Genomic DNA, 19,347 nt, shown 5'->3' with positions numbered 1-19,347 from the left:
CTCATGCGACTGGAAAAATCTACAGGCCTGTTGGTGAGTGTCGAGTTCATCACTGGTTGAAATTTGCTAGATCAGTGGTGGAACACCCACACTATGAAATGATGATGATGCAATGTGTTGTGTTATTCAGTAAGACCAGAAACTAGCTGTTTAGCCAAAAAAAGTCATTCGGAAAGTGTTTACAGAGGTGACGCAGCGAGAGCAGAGGATAGTTTTCTGGTAGACTTCATGCAACTGTTCCAGACAAACACCAAGGGGAGAAGGAAGAACTAGCACTAAAACTGAAAAACAAAAACAGAAATTCCCAAATTCTAACTCTGTGTTAAAGCACTGCATGTTTAATAAAATATCCTGTGTTGGCACAGTTACAGCCCTTTCTAAACTTGATGGACAACAACTGCTATGGTACCGAGACATTTCCCCTCTAGAACATTTGTTTCAAAAGCTCACGTATGTATCAATCCAGTCTTTAAGTGATGACGTGACGAATCCTGTTTCCGGGCCCAAAGTAGTCTGTAATATGGCTTTTGTAATCTTAACATGTTTAATGTTTTGTATCTTCTTCTATTTAATTTCAAAAAGCCCCTAAAAACAGCCTGTGATCACTGTCGGCCTCACTCGGCTTTTATTACCGTTATTGATTTTAAAGCTCAGTTTTTAAAACCTTAGGATGTAACTACAGCCCAGCCCATGCAGCAGTATATGAATGACTAACCTCGTATTTTGGATGGATTATCTCAGTTGTTCTCCTGGCTGAAGTTCGTTTACTTTTATCGAGTGGAAAAAAGCTAGCGTGTTTATATTATGCTAACATAGCTGTGTCGCTAGCGGTCACGTAGCACATTGTTATATAGCAGCTAGCCAAATTTCAGTAACCCTACAAACGTCACTGCTGTTTAGTTTTCTGTCTCCATTTATGTCGGAAGTGATAACAGAGCTGTACGTCTTAATTTATTTCCAAAATCCCTCAGTCAGGACATGCTATATTTTATTTAAATGGAAGCTAGCGAGCTAACGTCCTGCTAATTTCTAACTCCGTTAAATGTCATAAATACCGTTTTCATGGATGTCTCGATGTTAAACTTACAACAACTGTCAGTGATGCCACAATGATAGTTTGATTTAGAGACCTGCAGCAGAGTTTGAGTCCAGACAAGGCTAGTGACGTCAGACTTAAAGACCGGATAAGCAGCATTAGAAGGGAAAAAAAGGAATCGTCGCTTTTCATTACAGTGGTATTACGTGCAGTAAAGTGTGACATTAGTGGTATGGTTACAGCACAGCATTCTGTCACATTGCCTGTCATTTTCTCCGTATTTTATGAGGATTGGTAGGATATGAACAGCCACAGGCTGTGTGAACAAAAGGAGCCGCTGGCCTTACTGGAACAGTCTGAACACTCTATTTTGCTAAAGTATGTGCCAGAGGAGCCTTTATAAAATGGCAGGTGCATGCAATGAAACTGAACTTCAAACAAACTGCCACTGCACACCTTGTCTCTCCCACTCTGTGACAATAATATACACCATTTAGGTTTGGTGTTCTCTAAAGGTATTTCTGCATCATGCGTAAAGGAGACCCAAGCTGTGATGTCTGCTGCTCTGATTCTACTCTGCACCAGTGCAGATAAAATGGGGCTCATTCCTATTTAAAGCTTCTCTCTCTGTCTCTGAGACCTGACGGTTTGGCTCTATTTTCAGAGCAGCAGAAAGAAAATTCAGGCAGTGGGGGATGGGATGATTTAAAGGAAACCATATTTCAAATCATCTCTCACTGTATAACGTGTCCAATTCTTCTGAAACCAGACAGAGTCACACATGAAAATCTGTTTCTCTCCTATTGTGCTGCCACAATGACACACTGAAAGCAAAGGCAAGACAAAGGTTACAGTCAGTCTCGAGCGATTCAGAATACATGTAGATGTACATGTAGAACTGCGCCACCAAAAATATTAGCAGCAACAACATCGCAAAAGACGGCGTAGTTATTGATGTTTAAAGGCTCAAACACATTTCCGTGTTTGTATTTTTATTCTGGGGCTAGACTAACACATCTGCAATATTCATAGCTTAAAACCCTTAAAGATAAATAAATAAATAAAACGCATTTCCATCCTCGGTGCAGAACAAACTATTAGTTCTTAGTGCTTTTAGACCACCATCCTGATTTGCCCACTCTGTGCCAGCTTCGGTGGTTAAACAAATAATCTGCTTGTTAAGTGAAGACACATCAACATCAAAGCGTCTCCTGGATGAGGCTCTCTTCTTTTTAAAATCCTGGAGTGCTTAGTTTCTTGAGTTTTTGTTTGTTTGTTTTTTAGCAAACACAAGACCATTCAGCTGTTCTCGGCCTTTACAGCTCTTCATTAGCACTAGTCATGTGTAACATGCTCAAATATGGTTTGAAAAAAAACTCCCGATACTCACGAACACTATAGGGCTGCATTGTTAAGAAAAGAATCACTCTCCAGCCAACCACAGCTTTTATGGCTGCTAGTATTTATTTTTCACTTTCTGGTTACTACTCAATATTAAAGCTCGATTTAGACTTCTGCAGGAAATTTACATCCTAACTTGTGTAATAACCAGAAACTCCTTTTATCCCTACACAGTAAAGCTGCCACGATTGCGTCGACTATCAAAATCGTTGTCGAATATTAAAATCGTCGACGCGTCGTTTGAAGCTTTCTAAGATCCCAAAAGACGCAGGATTTAAGAGTGTAATAACGGACTGAAACAGAAGATGGCAGCACTGCATGTACAAGGACGCCAGCTGCCGTTAAACACCAAAGAAGAAGAAACTGTGTCCCAGAATTCATAGCGCGGCCCTGCTCAGTTTTCAACAATGGCGGCAGCTAGTTAGTTTTAATATTACTCTTATTATTCTTTCATGGTCATAAAATAAACATTTAACATATTTTGTAGCTGTGTAAACCTCAAATGTCTGCTCAGTTTATCAAGACACCACATATTTTCAAAAGCGCTCCGACGTTTTCGGAGACGTCTGTTACCCACCAGCTCGATAGCTAGCCGGGGGCAAGGCCCACTAGAGCCCGTGAGAACGCCGGACTCCCGGCCAATCGTTTTCAAACCCACCGCCGTCTTTCGCTACTCAGGTTAAACGTGATATATGAGTCACTTAGATAACTTAAAAACTGTTATTGTTTGGCTTTTTTCAGTATTTTATTTGTTCCTGAGTAAATCCTCAGACAACTGATTATCAGAAGTGTGAGATCCTCGAGAATATACCCCGGTGTCCTGTTATATTTTAGACTGTTAGCAAACGGCTGAGTTTATTAAACTTCACCAAAACAATCTGCAGATTTCATTAAAATTTAATAAACTATCATCTTGTCTTTATTTTTTAGTTAGCACATACCTTAAACACTTAAAGCTGTAAGCTAATGATAGTTATATAAGAGCAGATGCTGCTGGTGCAATAAGCTTTATGTTTTACGTCCAAAGGATGCATGATCTGATTAGTTGACTAATCGCAAAAATAATCGGTGACTAGTCGACTATCAAAGTAATCATTTGTGGCAGCCCTACTACACAGCAACCATCTATGCCTTTCGCACACACGGCTCTTGCTCTCAGACATGCCTGGGCTTGTGAGCACTAGGTATTGTAAACACATGACGTTGCTTTAGCAATGACATACAAATATGACACTTTCATATCATGTAAAAATATATATTATTATCATCATCATGATCATGAACAATATGACATGGCACAGCCCTTATGCTTCTTTGCAAGAGAGACCTTTGTGCCTATGTTGCTGATCATGATCTATGCACATAACTCAACTAGTGGGCCTTGCTAGCACATGCTATATTCATGTTGGCACCATTTGCAGAGATAACCAGCAAAGCTAGCTCATCCACCTCCTCCACGGCTGATGTAATTCCAACTGCCACACTCTCAAATGTCTCTTATGAGGGCAACTCTGGGATTAAAACAATGAAAAGGACACTCCTGCAAGCTGTCACCAGACAGATGAGCACCGCTGACGACAAACCACCACACCGACTCGAAATGACGCTTAGCCCAATGTGTAGGGGTGAATCTGGAAGATCACTCTCCTGCCAAAAACAGCATAGTGAAAATGTAAATGTGGTTCATAGCCTGAGTTTAAGGTGGGTTTAAATTTGCAAACATCTGTGTAGACCTGTGATTTTTTTAATACATAAATATATTTTTTCTCCTAAGATGTACTACTTTTGATTCTATGTTTAAACCACAGCTGGGGCATTGGAGGCTTCAGAATCACCAAAAAAGGACCCTCGTGTGGAAGCAGCTGCACAAAACACAAGAGCACCTTTATGAATGCATTTAACCAAAGACAGCAGGAGCACGAAGAGCCCGGTGCAGCAAGCAGCTCGAGCCATGTCCTCAACAGTCTTTGGTTTCCTGAGTTTACTTCAGCTTCCTCGAAATTCCTCTGTGCCCCCCTGCACCAGCATAGAAAGCGAGAGGCTATTTGCATGGTCTCTAACAACAAGGACGAGAAAATACGTGCCAACCACAGAGAAAGCGGAAATGTTTCTTTAATGAGAAAGAATCTGCAGCTTATGGAACAAAACTCATCATTTCTCTTACTTATCTGGAAATTCCAGTTCCTACTTTCACTAAAGATTTATTTTAAAAAAATTACTACCCCCTTTATTTCTATGTTACTAAAGCTCTTGTTTAAGATGCTCACTCACACACAAGGAGTCCCAGCCCCTTCTGCACAGCGAGGAAAGCACCTTATTAATTAACGCTGGTCTCGGACAGATACTAAATACTCCATCAGTATCAGTGCATCCCAAGGTAGTTGTGTATGATGCAATGACAACAGAAATGAATCATAATCTGCTTGTGGCTCTCCCCTCCCCCTCTCCTGGGTTACTGGTCGCTTAGAGTGACAGATTGAATTGGCAAGCCCAGCTCAGCCTCACATGGCCAGTGAGAGGTTAGAGAGGCTAGCTGTCTGTCGGTGACAGATGGTAGCATGTAGTCTCTGCCAGCTAGCCTCGCTTGACGGGCAGTTAAACCTGCTATGGGCAGCTCGTGTCCATCTGAATGCATGAGGTCAGTGAGGGCCACTGAATCAGCGGTGGTTATCTCACAGCGAGCTGCCGTGATGACTAAGATTAGAAGACCTCGCCCAAGTCAGAATCCAAATCACATTTTGAGAATCTCTTTAGAAGGTCAGGTCTGATCTACTTATCTGGAACCAGTCCTGGTTACAGCCTGCTTTGCAATACCCATAATCATGTTGGACACGGGACTGGACGAATGCTAATGAGAGCATTTGGGTTCTACTGTCGGATATTTACCTGATGGTGGGCATTACTTTACTGATATACCATGAAAACATTCAGTTCCTCATATAAAGCGATCCCCATTCAGTTCCTCGTAATCAGTTAGCAAATATATCATATTGGTGTTTTGGGAGTTTTTTCAGGTTTTACACTGGAGCTGCCCTTCTTTGCACACACAATGACACCTGACATCACATATTAAGCCTTTTGTTTTCTGTTGTTTTTAATGGATTTACTATAGTAAGCCATTAATCCACATACCCTAAGAAGCAGGCAGGCATCTATTTCCAGTAACATACTGTGAGATCAGAGGTACTGACTCTAACAAACAAGTTGAGTCTATTTACTGACAGGTGAGGTTAACAGGTGACCACAGGTCAGGTGTGAAATCGTGGGTTAGAACATGATGTAACGACAAAGAGTCCCCATTACGTGTATAAGCAACCAAGTATAACTCATTGATCTGTAAATGCAAAATAGTGAATACAGGGAAAACAAATGTGGCTTATTCTAAACACTGTTAGCAGAATTCAAACTCTCTAACCTGGGTTATATTAGGGTGATTTGTTTTTCACATTGCCTGAACTGAACTGATAAAACCTGGTTGTATCAGAGAGACTTACTTTGAAAGCAAAGGAAGGCTACATCTGTAAATATATAACAATCATTTATGTCCTGATTTCTTAAAAGAAACAGAGGTAGGGCAAGAATATTATCACAGGCCTCGACACACCGATACACGTCAACATCTTTCATCTAAGAAAGCATTTGACTTGTAACCTTTTGTTGTGTGATGCAACATTTGACAGTTGTACACAGATGCTGATAGAGATCTGGATCAGTATTATCAGCAAAAGTAGTGCCATTGAGAACTTGACCACATGTGGTTACGCTGTTGGAGTGAATTTGGTAGCTTAAAAAAAATTTAGCATGCATCTAGATGTGGTATTTGGTGCAAGACGACTAATGACGTGCTTAAGTTGGGAAATATTGCAGCAGCTGGACTAGCCGGACATTTTTGCAATATCTATTAAAGGTCTGTTGTGGTGTGTTTTCTCTACTCTTGTACTTAGGCTTCAGGATTATGCATTACTCGATGACTGTAGAAGGGGAACAAAGCTCTCAAAGGCTGAAAGCTAGCATGAATTAACTTCACACAGTGACTCTAAAACATGTCTGAAAACTCTGCAAATCAATGTTCTTTTGAAAAAGGAATAACTTTTAAAAAATATAGGGAGATAATAACTAGCTGTCTCCTGGAATCTCCAGCTCCCTCTATTCCTGCAGAAGTCAGCACTGTGAACACCAACACGATGCTACTAATGTAAAACATGAAGGTCTATATTTATCAATTTGTCCAACTAGCAAACATAAGATATGTAGAATATTTCTTTTGGCAGGTGGTCGAGCGTGCCTGAACGAGCAGATGCACTCGCCAATGCTTTGGCATTCACCAACTTTTATTATTTGCAGTTTTCAGAGATAAGATAAGATAAGATACCTTTATTAGTCCCACAAGGGGAAATTTCATGTTAAGGCTGCCGACCTATTGCAGATATATGATTTAGTGAGCATTTTAACAAGAAGCAGAATGCCAAAGAAGTGTTTAAAGGAGCTACTGCGGAGACTAGGGTTTAGTTGGCAGTGATATTATGGCCTGTCCACACTGCTCTCTAACATTCCTGAAGCAGACAACCCAACATTCACTCAAACTTCATGCAATTATGGGCCAGCCGTGTGAATGTAAAAGAGGAGACAGAAGTTTTTCTCTTTCCAACCCTCTTTCTTCCCCATTTTTTACTCAACTATGTGTCACAGTTCATGAGTACAGCTCAATACATCTCTATCAATGTCTGTCTGGAAGCATGCTCCATTATCTGCATTTTAGGAAGCGTCTTCACTAGGGATGGGTATCGTTTAGGTTTTATCCGATACCGGTGCCAAATCGGTACTTTTGAAACGGTGCCGGTGCTTAAACGGTGCTCGAACCGGTGCTTAAAGAATGGAGAACACAAACTTTGTCCAAAAACCTCTCATGTTCAGCTGGGTTTTTTTTGTAAAAAGATAACAATGTGTGCCTTTTCTGCAGCTATGTGGCATATATGGTATCACTCTTGGCTGGAAGCAGTGCTTAAACAATGGAAAAACCACAAACTTAAACCCTCTCATGTTTAACTGTTTCCCACTTTTTCTTTGGTCATTTTAGCCTTTTTGGCCAGGGTGAAGGGAGCATCTGCCATCAAACAAGAAGACAGCCGCATGTAGCTATGATGATGTTTGCTAGTTCACCTTACATGCATTAATGTAATAACGTGGTTAGCCTACTCAACGTAAATTACACACGAACAACATGAAGCTACTCATGCAGAGAAGAATGGCTGCTGCTGCCATCATCATCCGTCATCATTTCTGCTACACTGGCAGGGCTAGGGGCCAGGACTCTGTTCTTCGGGTTTTTGGGGGATGTTGCTCCGGGTCCGATAACTGGCAACCCACCCGACGTGCACGGTGTGAGGTCTCGCAGCAAGCTATCAAATACGGCGCATTTCTCGGCTTTTAAAAAAACCGCTATGCGTCGCCAGCTGTTTAATCGGATTCTTGGTGTTACCTCCTTTGACAGTATCACAGTATCAGCTTAAAGCACTTGTTGCAGGCTGCTGAGTTTGCATATTTTGCTGTGAAGTACAGCCAGACTTTTGACCGCTTCGCCTTGGACATTTTTAATCTGTAGCTCTGCTCTAACAGAACGTACGTACCTGGCCCCGCCTACTATCCTCGGAAACGTAAAATGATTGGCTAGAAGTGTATCACAGCTCAGGAAAAAAAAGCACCCAAATAAAGCACCAAAATGTGCGCTGCTTTTCGGTCTGGTTACTACCGTTTATGTCAGAACCATGCCATGATGGCACCGGACACCGGTACCCATCCCTAGTCTTCACTCTCTGTGATGACTGCTTTTCAATCAGCCTTCTGGTGTGGCCATTCAGAAAGACCATACACTCACTTGAACTGGACAGTAGATTTAAAGAACCTAGAATATTTGAACCCAGTCCTATTTATTGTATATTTGCCATGTACATTGTGGAAGAAAGACAGAGAATATCTGCCCAATATAACTGTCTGCCTCTTCAATGAGCCTCTATTGTGGACCATGTAGAGCTGATATGGCTCAAAAATGCATTTCTGGAAAAGAGAGGACCAATTTAAATGCTGCTGTTGGCAGTCCTCCTTCTGTGCAGCCTCTTTAAGTTTGCCACAGTGGCACATTAGCTTGCAGCAGATCTCTGGACAGAAGAATCAATACCAACTGCAATCAAAGATAGTCGAATTGGAGTTCACCCAACTGCTGGATGAGTTCTTGGGGGGGAAGCAGCTGAAAGCTACGGTGGACATCACAAAGGCTACCTAGCCAGTGGGCCGGCTCATAAAGAAAACACGAGGCCAGTAGGTCCAAGCCAAGCTGGTATGCTTTGGTGGCCATTATTATACCTGGGTGGCCTACCCAACTAAAGACTACGTGTGGGGAAATCTACCTAGAGAAGTTGTATTTGTTCAAATTTAGCTGAAATGATACAACGATAAAATTCAAGTCACCATTGTAGTAATTCTCTTCTGTGTAGCCAAAGCTGTATTTTATTGCACAGTCCTTACAGAGATATAAACCACTGAGGGAGATGTCTACAGATGAAAAAAAAAAGAGTTGTGGCGAAACTAATCTCACCTTCTATCCGCCATGCATGATCTGTATTCGGCTATCTCGCTTTATATCTTTTCATTCAACTCTGATTTTTCTGCTCTCTCACTAAACGAGGGTTTGAGCTTCAGGGTTAACCAGAGACACATCCTTTGCAGGAGGTGTGGAATTTTGCAGTCCCTTCAGGACACACTAATGGACAAGTCTCTGAAATATTTGTGGTGTGATTTCAGAAATGGGGGCACATTCTGGAAGAGTAGCTCTCGCGCTGGTTTCTAGGCAAAGTGATACACACGATCAATACAGTGGGCTGAATCATTTTAGAACAAAGGCTTTCTTCTCCTGTTACATACAACAGCCTTGTGAGAGCAACACAGTGTTCTGCACAAGTGCATTAATAAAAACACAAAACACAAGCTAAAATCAGAAGCCGGGTTTTCTAAAGACTCGTCAAAATTCAGAAGAGAAATGACATCCTGACAAAATTCTCCTAAAACCAGACACGGATGTCGTATCGCCTCGCTCCTGGGGTGACAAAAAGTATTTTAAATGTGAGAAACAATACTGGCATTCAGAGTGAAATTAAAGTTGTTAGTAAAAGGTTTCTGCAGGGCATAAACAAATTGGGTGTGTAGTTTGGCACCACTGAGTTACATGTCATCCTCAGCACAAAAAACAAAAAAACACTCCAACATGCTCCCCTGACATCACCGCCTTCCTCAAGCAGTTCAACCGCTGCACGTTACATCACACCAGAAAACACTATTTGCAAAATGACTTGCTTCTTGGTTTCTGATATGAAAATGTAAACTCTGTACCAGTGCTTATAGGCTCTTTATGTAAATAACACACTCACTGGGTGACTAAGAGCTCCAGTGCCGAGTTGTAGCATCATGAATAAAACAAATAAGCAGAGCTGAGGGCTCTACAGTGGAGAAAACAAAGCCTTCCAGCGAGGCTGACCTGACATTAACGTAGCTAACTGTTAAAGTGGGTGAGAGGAGTTTTTAGCAAGTCAGAGCAAAACATTGCGATTCAACCTGAAAACCGAACCAACAATGTCAGAAAGTTAGCACAAAATCACTTGCCATGTGAACTTAAACAAGCACAACCAAGAACCTGGATGTGAGTCCTATCTAGCAACAGTGCGTTTTTGGGCAGGGTTCACAGGAAACCTGCTGGATTCTTCAATGGTACAAAACAGGAAGAGGGGTCTGTTCCTCCAGTGGAACTCAAACAGACGCTTTCACACTTTCTGACTTTCACAAGTGGTTAAAGACCAAAAATAAACTCAGTACAACAGGAAAACAGTGGGGGAACAATGACACTTGTGTGCGACTAACTGCCAGTAAGCCTTGGGGAAATTTGAAACCTGTTTGTTCAGTCCAGATGAATCACACTGGACTCATGAAGTGGTCTCGGTACAGTCATAAAAATAAAGTAATTTTTGGATTCCAGTATAACATACAGGAATCAGGGCTCCAAAACTGAGGCCATACTGAACCACATCGCATGCTGCTAGCAGCTAGCCAAAGAAAAAACTAGTATAACTGATGTCTGCAGTCTGATTACACCTGCGAGGAAAGTACTGCAGTACAGGATTAACAGGTTAGTGAGCTGTGTTGAGTTTTCAGTGTCACAAATGTGGCTTTACCAGGTTAGGCTGACATTATGGCAAGAGTTTCAGACTTTTTCTCTGCGACATGCTGCAAGTGCAATATAGATACTCGGCTGAAGGAAACTGTTTGATATATGCAAGCCATTCGGTTGTATCTTAGTAATATTGCAGAAGGAAGCCGTGCTGCATAGTTATGCAGCAAATGTAAAAATCCTACTTTGCTGCCAGTTCTGGTTTTAACCACTGGAACTGTATCTAACAGGACACAAATAGTCTATTTGTAGCCCATTTACCAGCAAAAATATGAATCAATAAAATTTATTTAATTTTCACTTTGTAAAAAAGTGATTTCCCACTCTCCTTTGCTAAGCTGTGCAGCCGTGTCAAAGCTTATAATAATACTGGTTTTTAATGATGTCTGACTGAAGAAGGCACCACTTAATTGGACCTTTGCAAACAGAAGAATTAAATGGCGCACCATTACAGCTCACGTTCATTACAGCCAGATTCGTGCCCCCCCCCCCCGTATTCCTGTCACCAATGCACTCTTAAAAAGAAAACTTCAAAAGATACATTTAACAACCCCATTTCAGAGCCTGAAGCCAAAAACCTGAGTTCACAAAGAAAATTAATAGCAACCAACATAATACTCATGTCTGGCTGCAGTTTTAGGTCTTGCTGAGCACACGAAAGTCTCGCTATGTTGACCTTGATAGTACAACCCTCAGGATCAGTGTGCGTCATATCACAATCTTTCCTCTTGTTCCCTTCTGCTTTTATGATCTAATCAGATGAAAACAAAAGATCAAAAATAACCTTTAAGAAAACAGAAACAAAACTAACAACATTACCAATCCATCCACTCCTTTCAACCAGCCATTTGAGAAGTACTTCAAACACATGCTTTTTGTTTTTTATAAGAATCTTGCTAAAATAGAATTATTATCCATTAAATATATGCTTTTGCACTCTTGTGCAATTAGTTTGAATCGTGCAACATGCCACTGGTGTAGAATTACCTCCATCTGCGTCTATACAACCAGAATACATGGCACATGAAAAAGAAAATCATCATGCCTGCCTAAAACGTAATTTCTAAGAGGGAAAATACATATGAGCAAGAATATTACATTCTACAAAACCCAAAATCAATAAGGAAGTGATGACAATTCAAAAGCTATTATTGTGAAAACCACTGTCTTGGTTTATTTTTTGGGGTTTTTTTTTCCAGTCCTATTAGAGTTGGGGATATTTAAGATCCAGGATCTGAAACTTGCATAAGCTATGCAGATAGAAACATGTTCAAATGCAGCCTGGCTGTAGATCACTCACCACAGCAGTAAGTCTGTTTGCACCACCAGTGTACTCAGTCAGGACCTTGTACCATGTGCTCAGAACCTGCAACAAGAAGCAGTTACAAACTCAGTTAATGGTCTCTGAATGGAGGTGAGGTTTTCAACCATGCAATTAGAAAACAACATATATCACAGCATGTGTTCGACATTTAAAACATAAGTTTTAGAATTCACTGCAAAGTGTCTATACACGGCCTGTACAAGCATCATGTGACACATTTCTAAAAGGCATCAAAAGTAAAGTGGAGGGTTTATTTATGGGAGTGAACACATCTTAAATTTGAATTATTTATCAGTTCACACAACCTTCTGTAAGTGTGGAAACTGCACATTTACTGCACTTGAAAGGAGCTCATGAAGAGAAATAAAGAACTACATTTGCATCTTTCAAATTTGAAATATTTTCATGAGGGATAATAATGCAGGAACATGCCTCTGAATCTACCTTGGATCTATTAAATGCACCCCTTCAAGTTTTTGACCCGAACCTGATGCAGAGCCAATTGGACAATGTTATATACTGTGTTATGCTGCATACTAGCAAATGCACGTGGACATTTCTTAGGGTTCACAATTTTTACTAACCTTTAATTTTTCACTACTTTTTTAAAAAACAACAACAAAAAAAACCTTTAATAAAAAAAACACACAAAATAGAAAAAAAGATCCATTGCACTATTAGGATGCATGAGCATCCAATGTAACACACGCAATGTCTCATATTATTTATTGCTTTCCACTGATTTGTGGTGGTGGTGCATATCTGCACATGTGGGCATGCAGAAGGAGGCACAAATTAATAATCAAATAATTCTAATAGTTTCTAATTTAGAAATTATGTGATCCAGCAAATAGTCTGCAGCTGGCAGCTGTAATTTATGTTCTGCTCTGGTAAACTGGGCATAGCGACACGTGATCCAGTTCTCAACAAGCTGCAGGTTCTGGCTGGAGTTCTCTGCTAGCTGTGCATTCCCAGATGAGAACGACGACTACCTTTGCCAACTGTGGTCCAAGACAGTAGGACTGGAGTCCACCGAATCCAAGACCAGATGCAGGTAAATCATACTAAGGAGCGCCACAACAGCAACTTAGCCACCAAGCAGGCTAGTTATTACCACCAACTGAACTTTCAAAATAAGACTGAAGGGATTGTTGAGCAGTAAATTTACTCCTGGTATCATTTCTCATAATTTATCAGAAAGACAAACAGAGAATGTTAACAGTGCTGGTTTTAACTTTTTTCAGAAAATAAAATCAACGCAGCATTACTGGATTTGCTAACATCAAAACTCCATAGTTCACCCTTTAAACAGATTTCGTTGCATGCATCACTTCCCAGAAACAGCCAGCACCCGTCTGCCGGTGTGAGAGGAAATATTTTCACCGTCTGCACCCACATTGGTAAAAACCATCAAAATGTAAAATGATACCTCGCTAATGCAATGAACTGAACATGAAAAAAAAAGCTCACTGTGTCAGCCAGCAGCACATGGCAACTGAATGGCTTTACCATGTGACTGACACTCATTCAGACATCTGAACAATGGCTCACCTCTTTAGTCTGAGTGCAGATGGAGACAACAGCACACCAGGGGAGCCTGCTCGCTGCCCACATTTCCAATGTAAAGTATTTAATGTTCAATTTTTAGAAACTGGGATTCGGCCCTGTGGTAATTATGAAAGCTGCAGACTGAGGTGATGCTTGACTGTTACTGGATTGCATAATTCTGTGTGCTGCAAATCACTGAACATTAAGATTTGTCTTTTCAAGCTCCTCCTCCCAGCTTGCTGCTTCCTCCCCTGTTTTCTTTGACCTTAATTCCCTCTGTGCCTTTCTCCTTTTAGTCATTGTTTCCATTGATTCATCTGACTCTGCTAGCTCTATAAAGTGGTGGTGAGGTTGTAGTAGAGCCGCAGAGCAAAAACAGCGATAACCTAAGAACAAAGAAATTGAGTGGGAGTAGCTGGGTTTGACTAGAATGTCACAACACCAAAATTATCCGTTTAATACAATTTCAACATAAATATGTTAGTACAGAATCTATAGGAACACCACAGAATACCTGAAATATCAGGAAAAGAAAAGGAATAATGGGTTAGACAACACAGCACTTAAAATTCTTCTTTTTTAATTCACTTTAAAATGTCAGTTTTAAGTTTAACTGCCTACATAGATTGTATACTGCTTTTGAAAGACTGGTCTCATTAACCAGAATTTTAAATTAGATGCAAAACTATAAAGTCCAGACCTTAACCTGTATTGAGTCATCTGTGTTTTCATCCATGTGGGTGTCTCTGTGACGATGAACCCTAACCCAAACAGTAATAATGAGATTACTCTGTATTAGGTCAAGCTCACAGTTTCATTAAAAGCTTTTACATGATACACAGTAATACAATGTCCCTGGTTTATGCCATTTAATAACAGGATTATTTAAAATTACATCATTATTATTGTTGATTAAAAGAATATTGTTACAAAATCAACCGCACTCCTGTTACATAAGCCATTTTCACACATCAAAGCTGGACAGTTTTAGAAAAATCAGGTTGGGACATCATCCAAAGCTGCCCTTTCATACATGTAACACGCAACAGGAAATAGTCTGCCTCAGATACACTCTCACCACTGGAAATACTCTGGTTTTGGCCCGGGATGGCACTAGGGTAGTGCAGAGATTACCACCATTTCCTTGCTCTTCTCCAGACAGATTCTCTAGGCCTGCGCCCAAAGATTTGGCTTTGGGTATATTGAATTATTGTGTGGGTTTTAGATTGTTTTTTCTTTCAGTTTTGAGATTCAAATTTTCCTCTTTTTTTTTTTTTTTTTTTTTTGCTTCTGAACTTGGGCACCATTGTGGGATTTTTTGCTGTCTACCCTGGTTGACCTGTTTATACATGTCCAACTGTCCAAAGACTCTTCCCACCTCCCGTTTTTCACCTTCCACTTGACAGATTGTCTTGTTACTGCTAGTCAAGCCTTCAGGGCATTTCATTGTGTAACTTGTTTTCTAGTCTTTGGGTTTCTTGTGCAGGACATTTAGACATTTTTTCTGTATTCTCTGACTACCTTTCTGTATATAACCCCTGCCCAGACTAAGGACTGGTTTTCTGGATTTTATTCTTCCTCCATGTGTTCTATATCCCTTTACTCCTGTGACTTTCACATGCCTTGACATCCCTCTCACTCACAGCAGTAATTATCAAGCGTCAAGTCCATTAATTACCTATTAATAAACTCTTTGTTAAAGTAGTGGTACAAATAAAACTGACAATAGTACAACTTTTGAGCGCAAGGGTTGCAACACTTTTCTAGCATCAGCATACCACGCAACACTAATGGCTTATCAGTGATGTGTTTAACAGTGATATGTTCAGTGCTATAACGACTGTGTGGGCCACTCCTTCCTACTATGCATTTCTGGCTAAATCTACTGGAAAAGAGTTGAACAACTCAAAGAAAGAAACTCCGCTGGCAAATAGTGTTTTATGGCAGCGCAATGCAGGGACGCTACGCACAAGTATGAATGCTCCCACTTTTTAGACTACACCACAGGCGCTACTAGATCCACTACAGTAGAAATTAAGATTTAGAGGAAGTTCAGTCAGATACGGAAAATATAACATTAGCATAATTGGTATGAACTTGCTTTGTATTACACGCCACAGTTCCGCAATCCAAACGTTATCAAAATTTCAGTTTCCACCTAAGAGCCTTTACCAATGCCGTCGAGAAAGAAATGCTATGATAATACCAAATGCTGAGCCTAGAAATCAGGCTGAGGAATCTGAAATATAAATTGTGTGACTTCATTTACAAGCTAAGCCATGTTTTTCCAAGTCCTCTGACATTATGCACACATATTCCATCTGGTCCAGAAATGTTAAGTATAAACCCTCAAGAGTGAGCTCCAACAATTGTGATGGAGGTGCTAAAAAAAAAAAAAGCCACAGCGGCCTTTCTATTAAACACAGCACGGTGTGTGCTGTTGTGTGTTTTTGTTGCTGACAGCTTTGTTGCTGTGAAAGAAAAGAGCGCCGATGTTCCAGTCCCAGTATGCCAGTTCTACTATATACCGTATGGAAGCTTACAGATGGCGACAACACTGCCAGCGATTCATATTACTGTCACTACCGTGGCTACTGTTATTTTTGCAGGGCAGTATGACACAGCATGAAGCTTGTGTCTTTATTGGCAGTTTCATTTTGATTTGCCACAGGACAGTGCACTTCCACTGATCAATCACAGGCTGAACTGCCAGCCTTGTATCTAGATGTAGCTATAGTGGTAATGCTAATGCAATACTGGGCTGTGAGGCAATTTTGGAATGGATACCACTCTGGGATTGCAGTGCGCTTGTGCTGACTTAAAAACAAAAAAAAAAACAAAAACAAACAAACAATTTTTTCTCATATACAATTATTACAAACAGAGAATGCCAGGATATTTCTTCTTTTATATTAACCTGGTCCATTCATTTCAATAAAATTGGAGGAATCCACCAAACAGGATCAATAATTCACCTAACGTTGTTTATGTGTGCGTGAAGCTGACAGGAAAGCTGTGGAAGGATTCTCCTGGTCACTCACAGAAGCCTAAAAAGCTTATGTGGGATTCAGTTACTCACAGAATTGGATTGCATTTGTGGTGTTAGCAGAAGGGCCGGATGTGTGAAAGGGAACGCAAGTATGCTTTCTTTACAAAAATTACAACAGAACAATAATGACCTGTCCTGCTGCTGGACAGTAACTCCACTGTGTGGGAGAGTAGTCCTTCTGATGCTCTGCAGCCACATGAACCAGCTCTGCTGGGTCTGGTTCAGGGTGGCCAATTGATGGCATTTTAATTTCCAATGTTTATGAGAACACAATAATACATTTTTTTTAAAAATACTGTCTTTTTTTGCACAGCTTTTTGTCATAAAGCGTCCCTGTTTCCTTGCAGGGGACCCTCGGCCCAAAGATAATTTAAACTAAAGTCATACTGACTTAGTACAGTCTAAGGCCACACACTGGATATGTGAATATGAAGGTCACAGGTTACTACAGAAATATAATTAACACTAGGGCTGCCACAAACGATTATTTTGATAGTCGACTAGTCACCAATTATTTTTGCGATTAGTCGACCAATCAGATCATGCATCATGGATGTAAAATGTACAGCTTATTGCACCAGCATGCATCTGCTCTTATATAACTATCATTAGCTTACAGCTTGAAGTGTTTATGGTATGTGCTAACTAAAAATAAAGACAAGATGATAGTTTATTAAATTTTAATGAAATCTGCAGATTGTTTCGGTGAAGTTTAATAAACTCCTTGCTATCTAAAATATAACAGGACACCGGAGTATATTCTCGAGCATCTCACACTTCTGATAATCAGCTGTCTGCTTGACGTTTATTCAGCTGTGTAAAAACTATAACTTTAATCTCAGCCAAACCGATTTACTCAGGAACAAATAAAATACTTAAAAAAAGCCAAACAATATGGTGGGTTTGAAAATTTGCCAGGAGTCCGGTGTTCTCACGGGCTCTAGTGAGCCTTGCCCCCGGCTAGCTATCGAGCTGGTGGGTAACAGACATCTCCGAAAACGTCGGAGTGCTTTTGAAAATATGTGGTGTCTTGATAAACTGAGCAGATATTTGAGGTTTCCACAGCTACATTCTTGCCTGAAAATATGTTAAACGTTTATTTTGTGACCCAGAAAGAATAATAAGAGTAATATTAAAACTAACTAGCTGCCGCCATTGTTGGAAACTGAGCTGGGCTGCGCTATGAATTCTGGGACACAGCTCCTTCTTCTTCTTCGGGGTTTAATGGCAGCTGGCATCCTTGTACATGCAGTGCTGCCATCTTCTGTTTCAGTCCGTTATTACACTCTTAAATCCTACTACTTATTGCTGCGTCTTTTGGGATCTTAGAAAGCTTCAAACTATGCGTCGACGATTTTAATAGTCGACTAATCGTGGCAGCCCTAATTAACACCTAAAAAAAATACACCTAACTGCTAACTGCACACCTCTTAGACCTGCATCAATTTATTAGTGATTTGCTGAAATATCGGCATCGGCATTCATAACAGCCAAGAAATGGAAATTTAAAAAAAATAAAAAACCCTCAACTACCTTACAACTGTTAACACAGCACGGTTTGTCCAAAAGAGAACTCTGTCTAACGTTAGCAACACACATTTGGAATGCAACAAACACAACAACCACCTGATCGGAGCAGAGACAGGCGGTGGGATTTTCATGTATTTAAAAGAAAAAAAAGAGACTGGCCAAATATCTGATTTTAAGATCAAAATGTAAGTATCGGTCTGTAAAAAAAAATCCACCACCACTGTCTTTTCTGTTTCTTTTTGCTGATTTTGTTGCATCCCTAGTTCAAAGGTCATTTATTAACCTTTTAATATCCCTTCTCTCCAATACCATGCTCTGAAATCCACGTCATGTACAGCAAAAAAAAAAAAACATAACCCAAAAATGGGCCGCAGGCCTTTCACTCAACAACAGTGCTGCATCATAAACAGGGGTCATATGCCCAAGTCCTTGTTAATACCACTAATCCGTGATGAGATCGGTTTTCTTTTGTCTGATCCAAGGCCATATGAGATGAGCTCAACCAACTGCAGATCCTTCAGATTTATGCCAGAATCACAGATAAAAACATCAACTACTAAAACAATGCTAAGCCCGGACAATCCCTGATAATAATGCAATGCAATATATCACAGCACAGGATCCCATGACATTTAGCTGGGCTTAAACACACCTCAGCTTTCTCCTTCTCTCCTCAAGTACAGAGGAGGGCCAAACCCTGGACAGAGCAAACCAGAATCACAGGGAGCTTGTTAGAGTCTGGGACACGCTGTGGGTCATTTTGGGCCTCTTGGGAATTATGGAAATTCATATTTCAGTAAAGCTGGTGTGTGTAAAATGACATCCTCGTGATCTGGATACTCGTAATAAGTTTAGTGTTTGACCTCAGACGTTAGCAGCACAAATTTAAGGTTATTAAATTTGTGCTGGTCAGCTCCAGACAAAAATACAGTGAATTCTTCTATAAAATAACAATAAATAATTAGGAGAGAGCAGAGTGAGTGATCTGAAGAAAAGAAAATGGATGGAAGGTTAAAGAGCAAAGTTGGAATTTACAATTTAGGATTTCTCCTAGTCTCACAAATAATTTCAGGGAGGCCAACTTAGCGGGCTGCTGTTTGGTCACAGTATTTTCTATTTTACTCCATACCTGAATCCCACAACAGGTGAGCAGCAAAAACGAAACACTGTAGAGATGTTTCAGAGCATCTTTCTGGTTTTAACCCGAGAAGATACTCAAAGATGATCACTGCTACAGCTGCTCT

At 40.4% G+C, this 19,347-nt stretch overlaps 1 protein-coding gene across 2 annotated transcripts in view; it reads right to left on the bottom strand.

Annotated features, from left to right (window-relative positions):
* The window catches only part of tbl1xr1a (TBL1X/Y related 1a), a 51,333-nt gene that overhangs the window by 19,440 nt on the left and 12,546 nt on the right, over positions 1-19,347 (bottom strand). For both annotated transcript variants that reach the window (XM_076880503.1, XM_004552934.5), the window contains exon 2: positions 11,953-12,018. The gene's annotated coding sequence lies outside the window, so the exon portion shown is untranslated. The remainder of the gene's footprint in view (positions 1-11,952; positions 12,019-19,347) is intronic.

Source organism: Maylandia zebra, linkage group LG23 (genome assembly GCF_041146795.1).
Source record: "Maylandia zebra isolate NMK-2024a linkage group LG23, Mzebra_GT3a, whole genome shotgun sequence".
NCBI classification, from domain to species: Eukaryota; Metazoa; Chordata; class Actinopteri; order Cichliformes; family Cichlidae; genus Maylandia; species Maylandia zebra.
Note: the sequence above shows the minus strand (reverse complement) of the source record. Positions and strands in the feature narration are given on the sequence as shown.